General features: G+C 32.5%; 1 protein-coding gene across 7 annotated transcripts in view; it reads left to right on the top strand.

Annotated features, from left to right (window-relative positions):
* Positions 1-12,641, top strand: part of CAMKMT (calmodulin-lysine N-methyltransferase) — a 429,706-nt gene that overhangs the window by 25,904 nt on the left and 391,161 nt on the right. The gene's annotated exons all lie outside the window — the stretch shown is intronic.

The raw sequence follows: 12,641 nt of genomic DNA, 5'->3' as shown, positions 1-12,641 counted from the left end.
CTTTCTGTTTAATTTTTCATTTCTATTTTTATGCGTTTTAATGACTCAAAACTTTTTTTCTTAGTTTTTCCTGTTGCATTCTTTTCTATTTTTTGATTGCTCCTCTTCGATTTTTAAATATTTTGCTACTTTTTTTTCTTCTCTCTTTATTGTCTGTTTCCTTCACGTTACTTTTTCTGTTTTCTTTGGCCTCTGTCTTTTCTAATAGAGGCCTTCATCAGATATCTGGTGAGATTTGAGAGTTGTGTACTACGAAACTGATTGGATGCTACAGTGATATCCTAGCTTGTTGATTACAGGTTTCTCTGTGGAATGATCTGGCTGGGCTGTTCTTTGGAGAACCTTGGATGTCCATATATTTTGGTGTTTCTCTCGAGCTGGTCAGTTTCCCAGAGAAAACTCTTTTGAATCTGCTGCCTTGAATGTGTGTATACCTTAGCTGCTAGCATTTTGGGTTAGATAGAAAGAAGAGTCTCAACATTCAGTTACTCAATTTCTCACCTAAAAAAATATATTTTACCTTATCCTTCACTACCCTCTCTCAACTGGGCTATTGCTTCATAGTTCAGAGATCCTTGGATTTATACTTTTTGGAGACTAGATGGGAGAACATCTGGGAGGACAAGTAGTTACCTGGTTGTTTTAGAGTGAGAGATAAGATTTCAGGGTCTAACTGCTCTGTGAATATATTTTCAATAAACCCTTCTGTATTTAGCCCATTCTCACTTCCATTCACAGAGATGTAGATACTTTCTCCACTGCCAATTTAGAATTTGGCTTTTTGCTGTTATCTTCTTGTACCTTTATAAGCCCTCGATTTACTTTCACATCTACTTACTTTTGTTTTAGGTGGGGTATCAGGAAGGGAGTGAACCTAGTATACAGATTTAACTTAACATCTTAGGTACCATCTTTAACATATATATATTTACACACACATACATCAATCTCACATAAATGCTGCAACAACTTAAAAATAACTTAATAAAAAATTAAAAACAATTTTTAAGTAGATCACGTATGATTCTTGTCAAATCTACACTATTCTGCACTGTAGAAAAATATTTCCAGTTTAAATATACTGAGATGAATCACCAAGGCTTTGTGCAAGTTTTAGAAATTCTTTTCCTCTTCACTTCTGCATCCCTCTTTAGCCTTTGAGATTCAACTCAAATGTTGCCTCCTCTATAAATCCTTTCCTGACTCTCCTAAGCTAAACTTCATTGGTCCTTGTTATGTTTACTTGTAGACTTAAAAAAAAAAAGACACTATTAAAACATATCACATTGTATTATAATTGTGTCTAAATTGCTCACTAGGCTGTAAGCTCCTAGAGGTAGGAATGATGTTTTGTCTGTATCCACAGTGCCTGGCATATAGTGAATAATCAATAAATGCTTTGTGAATTAGTGAACTTAATATTTTTAAAAGGAAGGCACACTTTAAACTAGGATATGATTATTTTATAAAATGTTCACTGTGAAAAATAATTTACTTTAGGATTCCTTTAAATAGCCCATATCTATAGTGCACTTAAAATTTCATTATATGCTTTTTTTGAGGAACACATTTGTGTCTTGTGTCTTTTGCATAGCTGTGTACATATACAGGCATTCTATATTCTTCTTTAGTAGGAATGTTACTTATATTTAAAAAGAAATAAATGTTATTTTGTTAGACATTGGTGATGTTTTTCCCTCTAAATGTCTTTTGCTGGGAGAGCACTAAGTGGCTACTTACCTAGCTTTCCGATCAGTGCAATGTATTTTAAGCAGCTAGTTCCAAAATACATTCAAATAGCATGTCCTATTCCTCATGAATTGCTATTTCTTTGCTTAAATTTCCCCACTCGGACCACCAGCAATCCCTTAAGTACTTCTCCTACCAGCTAATGCTAGCTTTTAAAAATCTACTTAATGTTATTCCTTTCTTTCTCTTTGTTGCTTCTGTCACTTAATCTACCTCTATGCCTGGCTGATATTGTTCCTTTTCAAGGTCTTTTTATGCTTTTAGGATGATCTTTCTTAGTCTTTTTTTCTACTGTCTTAGGTGCTTTGATTCTGCTCTTTCTTCATTGCAAAGAGCTTAGTGCAGGGAGGAAGTGAATATTACTGGTGACTTTTTTAAAAAGTTAGTATGTACAATATTAAAAAGAATACAAATGTTGGTGGTTACTATCTAACTAGTGTTTCAAAAAAGATTTTGATAAACTTGTAGAGTCATTTATGGAGATCTATTAAAGTCGGATTTGTTTAAATTTCATAGATAAGAGGAAAAAGGAAACATTAAAACCTGGCAGTTGTTAAAGTTGAATGATGAATAAATGGGAGTTCATTATTTTCTATTCACTTTATTTTTGTGTATATTAAAACTTTCCCATACAAGGCTTAAAAAAATTTCAAGTGTCACTTTTCATTCCTTTTGACCCAGCAATCCCACTTCTTGATATCTGTCCTCCAGTACCTAAGGACACATGTACAGGGATGTTAATTACAGTATTATTTGGATTGGAAAGGAAAATAACCTGGAAACAGTCTGATGACTCTACTCCTATCTAGTGGAATTGTTGGATGAATTGTGGTTTATCTGTAAAATGGATTTTTATGCAGCAGTTAAAAAGAATGAATTGAGTTATATGCTACATTCTGGAGGGATAGCCAAGACGTATTTGTTAAGTAAGTTGAGTAATGTGTGTAGTGTGATTTTATTTTTATAAAAAGAAACTGTGTGAATATGTCAAAAACTGAGAAAACATATATACAAAATTATCAGTATTATTTCTGGAAAGTGGGACCTGAGAGGATGGAATGGAGAAAAAATTAACTTTTTCTCTATTATCTTTATATTGTTTAATTTGCTTCAGGTATATATTACTTTGAAGGGGGAAAGGTAAATATTTTTAAGATAAATGTAAAAATAGAATATTTTCAAAATGAGTGTCAGTTAATTCATGATAATAAAAACTCACTTTGTTTTAAAGAGAAGTGGAAAGTGATACGCATAGGAAACCAGTGATGAATTAGATCATAGTTTTCTTTCAGAAAGAAAAAAAATGAATTGTTGATACTCATGTCTATGGAATGAATTGATGTTGAATTCTGACTCTATTCCCAATCTTCCAACGGAAGTTGTCTGGTGACAATTAGAACATTTGGCCACCTCTACATTTATTCAGTAGTCCCTAAAAATTTGTCCCTAAAATTCTAGCTTTTTGTGTTATAGTGATTGAACGAATCTATTTCATAAATAAAGATGTCCCATTTTCAAGTGGCTAGTTTAACTTAGAACTAGGGTACACTGAGTTCTTTGATTGCAAGCAACAGAAACAGACTCTGGCTAACTTAGGCAAAAAGAAATGTATTGGAAGGATATCAAGTAGGTAATAGAATTTAAGTTTCACTTGAATTGAGGATTTGCTTTGTCTTAGTATGCAGTATATTTCCCACTTTTAATTACAGCATTGCACTGAACATTCCTAGACAAGCATATTTTGTATCTGGCCTTTTAAGGGTTAAGTTTAAAAATAATTTTTTTAAAGGGAAACTTATGTAGCATCTATTCTTTAAATTGTACTCTAGTAAATGATGAGTTTGGAATTATAGTTTCATTTATTGTAAGAGGTATAACGTTCAGGTAATTATGGATAGCCTTAACCCACATATATTATTTTAGATTGGTCAGCACTGAGTCTTCTTTAATATTGCATCAGTGTCTTTGTGTGTGTGTGTGTGTATGTGTGTGTGTGTATGTGTGTGTATGTATGTGTGTGGGTGGGTGTGTTTGGGTGTAGCATAGCTGTTTGGTTTTTGTTTCTTGTTTTACTGGTAGAATTTACAGAGAGATTCATTTTACATGCTTTTTCATGTTAAATTATAAATTTATAGCTATGCTATTCTTTCTAATTTTTATCTACTTAACTGAAACAGACTGATTTTGCATTATGACTTAAAAAAAAATCTACGGAATAAATTCTTCCAGAAATTTCTCACCCTTTAGAAACAGCATGCTAATTTTGACTATATTTTTCAAGTTAATTGTCCATGTTTAACAACACACTCTTCTAAGGGCCTTAACACAAGTTTTATTATAAATTATAATAATTATATGTATATATAAATTACATGTACATGTGTAAATTATTTATGTTAAAAACTAAAAACTAAAAAAAAAAAGGCCTTAACACAAGTTTTATTATAAATTATAATAATTATATGTATATATAAATTACATGTACATGTGTAAATTATTTATGTTAAAAACTAAAAACTAAAAAAAAAAAGGCCAGCTTAGTGTTTTTCATTTAGAGAAGCATAAAATTTTTCCCTGTGTACCACATATAGGTAATACTGCACTTATATAGAGTATATTATACTTATAATAAAATTAATTCATTTTGAGCCTTTCTCTCCTTTGGGGCCAAGCTTTTAACTGGCAGTAGGAGTGGAGGTGTCAGTGGCAAGTTCAGGGCCAGACCTTCCAAATAGTCTTTCTTCCTTCCCACTTCTCCCTTCCTCTTTTTCCTGTGAATCAACTCTTAAATAATCATCCTAAATTATTTTTGACATTGTAGCAACCTCAGACCATTGAGCCAAAAAAAATGTCAGAGAAGCTGCAAAATTATTATGATATTAACTGACCAAGAACACGTAGTTTTGTTGCCTTTTGTATAGGTATGTTGCATCTTTTAGATGGAGCTATATAAGGAAGGTCAAGGAAATACTATCTGTTACAATTAAAAATGTAAAACCTCAAAAACTTGGTCAGTTGAAAAATATACTTTTTCATCTTATTAACACTTTAGTATACCTTCTTCTGAGCCATCAGTTATATCTATGTTTAGGACTTGTGAGGTTGCCCAGTAAAAGAGATTTCAGATATTCAAATGAGAGGAACAGCATGGAATGTGATGCCCATATAAAAAGATTGTTTTAGGAAGATAAGGATAGAAAAACTGAATTTTCAGTGGTTTTTGATGAATTGCTTTGTGAAGCAACTAATTGAGTTAGAGGTCACTTTCCTTACTGTCCCATTATATTTTCTGCTTTAGCTACTGTCTCCTTTTCTAGCAATTCACTACTAAGGATATAGTAGATGTGTAATAAATCCTTTCTTAATGAATGAGTGCCTGACTGTTTATTATACAGGAAAAAAAATAATTTAAGACATAGTCTCTGCTCTGAAAGTGTATAATTAGTACATTGTTTATAGAATAGCATTTATGATATGCAGCAGTGTGATCAACACAAGGATAGATAAAGGCAATATCTTGACCTTAAGGGACTCTATGTTCTAAAAGGAGTATGGACAAGATCACAGTGCATTGTAATGAATTAGATAAGAGATACACATTGAATGTTATCAAAGCCTAGGAGAAGGAGGATACCTTTTGGAAGTGGGAGGTGGATTCAGCAAAGACTTGTGAGAATGATGTACTGAATAATCTTCAAGGGCACTTGAAATAATATAAGATGACGGACATGACACTATTATTTAAATTTAAATGCAATATTGTGTGATATTAACTTTAAGGGTAAAGTACCTAGGACAGAGACTGGTACACTGGAAACAACAGAAAGAGGCAGGCAAAAACGCAGGTTTGAAGCTAAAACATCTGACTACAGGCCATGTTCTGCCACTTCTTAGTGGAGAAGTCTTGGCCACATCACTTGCATTTCTGGAATAAATCTCACTTGATTATCTTGATTAACTTTGTATGTATTTCTGGATTTGACTTGTTAATATGTCGTTAAGGTGTTTTACATTGATGTTCATGAGGGATATTAGCCTGTGGTTTTCTTTCTGTGTAGTATTTTTTTTTTCACTTGATTTTTAGCATTAGGTATGCTGGTCTCATGAGTTGGAAATTGTTTCCTAGTTGGAAATTGTTTGTGTTGAATTAGTACTATTTTGTCCTTAAAAATTTGGTGGAATTTACCACTGAAGTCATCTAGGCCTGGAGTTTTCTTTGTGGGAGTGCTTATAACTCCAAATTCCATGTTCTTAAGTCTATTTTGTCTGATGTTAGCATAGCTACTATTGTAATTTTTTTCTCCTAACTGCTTTGAAGATTTTTCTCTTTATCACTCTTTTTCAGCAGTTTGAATATTGTTTTCTTTAGTGTGGTTTCCTGTAAGTTTATTGTACTTGGATTTGTTGAGCTTCTTACATCTGTAGGTTTATAGTTTTCACCTAATTTGAAAATTTTCTGCCATTATTTCTTCAAATATTTTTCTTCTTCCTTCCTTAGGACTCTAATTATATGTGTGTCAGAATGCTTGGTATTGTCACTGATGTCCTTTTTTTTTCAGTTTTTTTTCAATACTTATTTTTAAATGTATTAATTTGTTTGTTTGTTTTCATGGAGGTTCTGGGGATTGAACCCATGACCTTGTGCATTTCTGTATGTGCTTCATTCTGGATATTCTGTTGCCAGGCTTCCACAGTCACTAATATTCTGTAGTTTCTAATCTATAGTTAGTCCCATTCAGCACATTTTTCATTTCAGATACCATATTTTTCATTTCTGGATGTTCTATTTGGGAACCTCCTATGTCTTCTAGCTCCCTTCTCATCGTGCTCATGTCTTCCTCTATCTTCTTGAGCATACAGAGGTTATTTACATTAACTGTTTTAACTTCCTTGCTTGATAGTTTGTTCTGTCATCTCTGTCATTTCTGGTTCAACTTCTGTTGATTGATTTTTTTCCTCCTGGTAATGGGTCATATTTTTCTGCTTTTTTGCATGCTTGATGATTTTTTAAAATGAGATGTCATATACTGTGAGTTTTATGTTTGCCAGATATTGTTATATTTCCTTAAATTGTGTTGGACTTTGTTCTAGCATATAGTTAATTAGAATCAGTTGAATCCTCTTGTGACTTGCTTTATGCTCTGTTAGGGTGAGATCCAGAGGAGACTTTCATTCTAGGGCTAATTTAATCCTATTTCTAAGGTGATACCCTTCTGATGATTCTAGTCAGTGTCTTATGTAGTACAAAGTCTGATCTCTCTGGTTTGTGGGAAGATTAACTATTTCTAGCCCTGTGTAAGCTTTGGTAGTTCTTCTACAGACACTTTTCTAGTTTTTTTTCTCCTTTGGGTACTTTCCTCTCATGCATACACAGATCACTTCTCAGCTGAAGAAAGAACAACATGAGACCTCTTTGCAGATTTCTAGAGCTTTTTCTGTGCAGCTCCCTTCTCTCTGCTACTTTTGTTCCACAAATGCTAGCTGCTTTGCCCTCCTGAAAATCAAATCTCTCTTTCTTTAACTCAGAAAGATTGTTGGACTCTGTTTGGATCCCCCTTCCCCAGCGCTATGGCCTAGAAACTTCTTTGGGTAGTAGGTTGGTGCAACTGTAAGGATTGCTTAGTTTGTTTCTTTTCTCTGAGGGATCACACTTCTGTGCTGCCTGTTGTCTAATGCCTGAAAACCATTGCCTCATATTTTATCTGGTTTCTTAGTAGTTTAAAGAGGGAGTGTAAATTCAATTCCCATTATTCTATCTCAGCCAGAAGCAGAAATCTCTTGCCTTCTTTTTAAAAGACATTTCACTAAGTATAGAATTCTAGGATACATTTTTTTTCTTTCAGTACTTTAAAGGCACTGCTGCATTATTTTCCAGCTTGCATGGTTTCAATGAAAAGCCTTCTGTAATGTTTATCTTTGTTCTTCTGTATATAATACTCCCTTCCCCTACCCCGGCTGCTTTCAAGATTTTCTTTTCATCTTTGGTTTTCGGCATTTGATTATGATGTGCCTAAATGTGTTTTCTTTATATTTATTCTGCTAGAGGTTCTATATCTTGGATTCTGTTGATTTTTGTCTCATTCACTTTGGAAACTTCTTGGCCATTATCTCTTAACATGTATTTTTTGCGTCTTTCCCTCTCATCTCTTCGTTGATTCCAACTACACATGTGTTAACACTGATATTATACCATAGCTCTTGAATGCTCTATTCTGTTTGTCTCATTTTTTTTTCTTTGTGTTTCAATTTGGGTAACCTCTATTTACCTATCTATAATCAAGTTCATTGTCCTTTCCTCTTGCTGTGTCTAGTCTGTTGATAAACTCATTGAAGGTTTTTTTTTTTCTTAAATCTCTAATATCATGGTTTTCATGTCTAGCATTTCCATTTGACTCTTTTTTAAAATGTTTTCTTCTTGCTGTTGACATTCCCCATGTGTTTATTATCTTGATTATTTTGTCTCTTGATAATGTTTTATTGTTCCTTAATTTTTGTATCTATTGTACTTTATAATTGAATACCAAACATTGTGAAAGGACAGCAGGAACTGGAGGTAATATTATTCATGCCCAGAAGTGGACATGCCTCCTCTTCTGTTCGGTCAGTGGGGGTGGGGGGTGGGGCAGGGAGGGTGTTCAGTCAATCTGGTCAATAAATGAGCTGGGTTTACGTTTTATAGTTGCTGTTGTTGTCTTCAGGGTTCCACAGATTTTGAGTTGTTCGAGACTGTACATGAACATTCTTTTAAAATTGTTTTCTTGAGCAAATAGTATAGAGTTGTACTCAATTCTCCATAAATCTACCAGGACTCTGGGAGTAAAGGCATGTGGTTGAGAAAAGACAGCATGTAAAAGTAACCACAAGGAGATGGAACTGATTGTCATGAGCATTATGTTCCAACCAGTTGAATGAAACAGCTAGAGATAACCCACAAAGAGTCTGTCTATTTACTCCATATCCCTTGCAGAACCTACTGTATAGTTTATACATACAGTGGAGGAGCAAATATTTGGTGAATGAATGAATAATCAAAATAATGGAGAGCATAACTTTTCCACAAATTGTTTTGGGACTATCAGAATATTTAAATTATATTCTATATGAATAGAAGTATGGAGATGCTGAAGAAGAGGGAATTTATATACAAAAAACTGCTGCTGTTTTTTCTTTTCCATTCTGTAATATTCTCCATTTTTAAGCTTCTTTTATGTGAATTTAGCTGTGTTTGTTATTCTCTGTTTACTTCTAATTTCAACATTTATAAGTTATGAACTATTCCAGGAATACACAAAAGTAAAGAGAGTATGAGAACCATCCGTGTAGCCACCATTGTGATTTAGCCAGTGTAGACATGAATTTTTTATAGCATTGTATAGTTACGAGTCAGTCTTGGCAATCCTGTATTAATTAGTTATTTCCATTGTCTACAGACTATGGTGATGGTGATACAAATTAAAGAATCACTTGGATAAGTTAACGGTTATACTTTCTTTGAGACTTTTTTCTTCGGATTTTTAATTGGTTATTTGGCATTACTTGTGTGACATTGTGTGAATTTCTAATGTAAACAGAGAGAGCAAATTGTGTGTGTGTGTGTGTGCATGTGTGCACGTGTGTGAAATCTATAATGAAATCGCAGTTTAGAGAAGGAATTATACGTTTAAAGTCTTCAATTTTGTGAAAACAATGATTCCACATTTCTTCAAGTGGCTGCCATAGAATGGAAATTAAAATCCCTGGGTGGGAAGTGTGCTAGAAATCATAGTATTCCTTTTCAAAGTATTTTGCATCCCCTTATACGTATATTCAGTACTTCATTTCTAACCCCTACACACTGAATCATGCTGTGATTTCATAATACTGTGTTATGTTTTAAATTCAAATATTGTTTTTAAAGGGAAATTGCTACTAATGTTGGCTAAGCTGCACATAATAGTTTAGTAAATGGTTGTAGGTTTGATTCTTCTCATTTCAAATCTAAATGTGAACTAATGTTATTCAAAATCCTTGTAAGATATTGAATAATTGTTTCAGTTAACTGAGTGCTTTGCCAAATAATATCAATTTATGAATTGTAGTTGAATTTAGAGCATTTATTATTTAAAGGAAAAAGTAATAGGTGCATGCCTATACAATTAAATGTTAATGGATATCTTTTTAGTAGACCAGTGTTTAGAGAAAGAGGCAATTTAGTATCTTAACAGAACAATTAAATGGTAGATCATTGAAAAATTTTCAAGTAATATATGACTTAGTTTCCTCTTTTGTCATTTAATTTTTTTAAAGAGCAACTTAATTGAGATATAATTTATGCAAATAAAATGTACCCATTTTGATGTTTTGAAAATTTTATATGCTCATGTAACTACTATCACAATCCAGATAGAGAATATTTCCATGAGCCCAGAAAGTTTCCTTGTGCCTTTTTCTAGTCAATCCCCAGTTCTCCTTCTGGGTAGCTGTTTATTTTCTGTCACTATAGATCAGATTAGATTCTTTTGGTGTTTCATATAAATGCATCTTATATGTACTCTATTTTTTTCCTCTAGCTTCTTCCACTTAGCATGTTTTTGAGATACATCCATGTTTCTGTGTATATCTATTATTTCTTTTTTATTGCTGTGTAGTATTGTATGAATATACCCACAATTTGTTTATCCATTCATCTGTTGATGAATATTTGCATTGTTTCCTTTTTTTTTTTTTTGGCTATTTTGAATAACACTGCTGTGAACATTCATGTATAGATTTTGTGTGTGTGTGTGTGTGTGTGTGGGCATATGTTTTCATCTCTCTGGGATACCTAGGATTGGAACTGCTGAATTATATAAGAGGATGTTTAACTTTGGAAGATGTTACTAAACTATTTTCCACAGTAGTACTTATACTTTTACACTACCTCCAGCAATGTGTGAGAATTCCAGTTGCTTCATATCCTTGCCAGCACTTAGCATCATCAATCTTTTGAGTCATTCTACTGGGTATGTAGTGTTATCTCATTGTGATTTTATGCATGTACCTGATGACTATGATGTTGAGCATCTTTTCATATGCTTATTGGCCATTTGTATATTTTCTTTTGTGAAGTGTATGTCAAATCTTTTGCCCATTTTAAAATCAGTTTGTCAGTCTTCTTAATGAGTTGTAGGAGTTCATTATATATTCAGAATACAAGTTCACTGTCGGGTACTTGATGGTTAGCCTTTGCATTTTCTTAATGGTGTTTTTCAAAGAGCAAAGGTTTTTAACTTTGATAAAATCCAGCTTATTAACTTATTTTCTCTGGTTCCTACTTTTTGTGTCCTATCTGAGAAATCTTTGCCTGTACGAAGGTCATGAGAAATTTCTCCTGTATTTTCTTCTAGAAGTTTTATAGTTTTGGCTTTTATAGCTTGGTTTATCGTCCATTTTGAATTAAATATGACATGAAGTAGAGGTCAAAGTTCCTTTTTGTTGTTGTTGTTGCACATGGATATTCAGTGTTCCAGCACCATTTACTGAAAAGGCTATCATTTTCCATTAATTTACTGTTGCATTGTTTTTGAAAATCAATTTCAATTGACTATATATGTATAGAGCTATTTCTAGACTTCCTATTGTTTCATTGATCTGTCTTTTATACCAGTATCACATTGTTGTGATTGTTGTGGCTTCCTGGTGTAAAAGGGAAATGGGGTTAGTCTTCCAACTTTGTTTTTGTTTTTCAAAATTGTTTTGGCTCTTCTGGGTTCTTGCATTTCCATATAACTGTTAAAACTAACTTATCAATTTCGATTAAGTCTACTGGAATTTTGATTGAGATAGCACTGAATCTGTAGATGAATTTGGGAAGAGTTGACATCTTGACAATATTAAGTCATGCAATCCATGAATATGGTATGGCTTTCTCTTTATGTAAGTATTCCTTAATTTCTCTCAGCAAAGTTTTGTAGTTTAATTTTGCAGACTTTGAAATACTTTGTTAAATGTATTCCTAAATATTGCATTTTTCAAAATTGTATTTTAAATCTTTTTTTTTACATTTTGATTTCCAGATGCTTGTTGTTAGAAATTGGCTTATTGTAATCAGGAATATATTTTAAATACAAGTGAGGTAAATTATTTTAAAAAGTGCTCTACATTTGAGATCCAAATAACTTGGCCAAATCAAGCAAATTTTGCCAATTTTTGTTCTGTAATTATCTTGAAAGATGTGGATAATTTTTAAAAGGGTAAATTTACTACTGTTTTATGATCTATGCTTTTCAATAGATACAGTGTTTTTTAAATTTGTGTGTGTTCAATGTAATACCAGGTAACATTTAAAATGAGGCTATTGGTTACTTTTGGGGCTTTTGTAATTGTTAAACCTGAGACGGCAGCTAAAATTATTACATTTAGGTAAATTACTGCTTTTAGCTTATGTAATAAAAGTTCTTGATAGTATGTCTTCTTTTCTACGATATTACTATATAAAATGTTGGCTGGATCCCCCCTCAAAAAAATAAAAGTAATTTAAGTTATAAATATATAAAATAATTATAAAATAACATGATGTAAGGCCTAACAAGTTACTTCCATGAACATACTATCTTCAATATTAGTAAACCGTGTGCACATATTTGAATGTAATGTTAATGAAAAATCCAATGATTATATATCAAAGTACAATGACAAAAATAGATTATTTCTGAAAATTTTTAGTATAGTGTCCGATAATGTTAACTGTTAGCTCCTCCTTCCTTTCCCTCATCATTCATTTTTAACCCTAAAATAGTCAAGTTTAACTGATCTTTACACTTAGGTGAGTATGTCAATATAAATAGGAGCATGGTTTCACGTAACTGCTTTAAGTACTTTAGACTCATTGCAAATTACCTTTGAGATCTATTTCTAAAATATAAGTGAACATA

The sequence above is a fragment of the Vicugna pacos genome, chromosome 15, assembly GCF_048564905.1.
Source record: "Vicugna pacos chromosome 15, VicPac4, whole genome shotgun sequence".
In the NCBI taxonomy this organism is placed as follows: domain Eukaryota; kingdom Metazoa; phylum Chordata; class Mammalia; order Artiodactyla; family Camelidae; genus Vicugna; species Vicugna pacos.
Note: the sequence above shows the minus strand (reverse complement) of the source record. Positions and strands in the feature narration are given on the sequence as shown.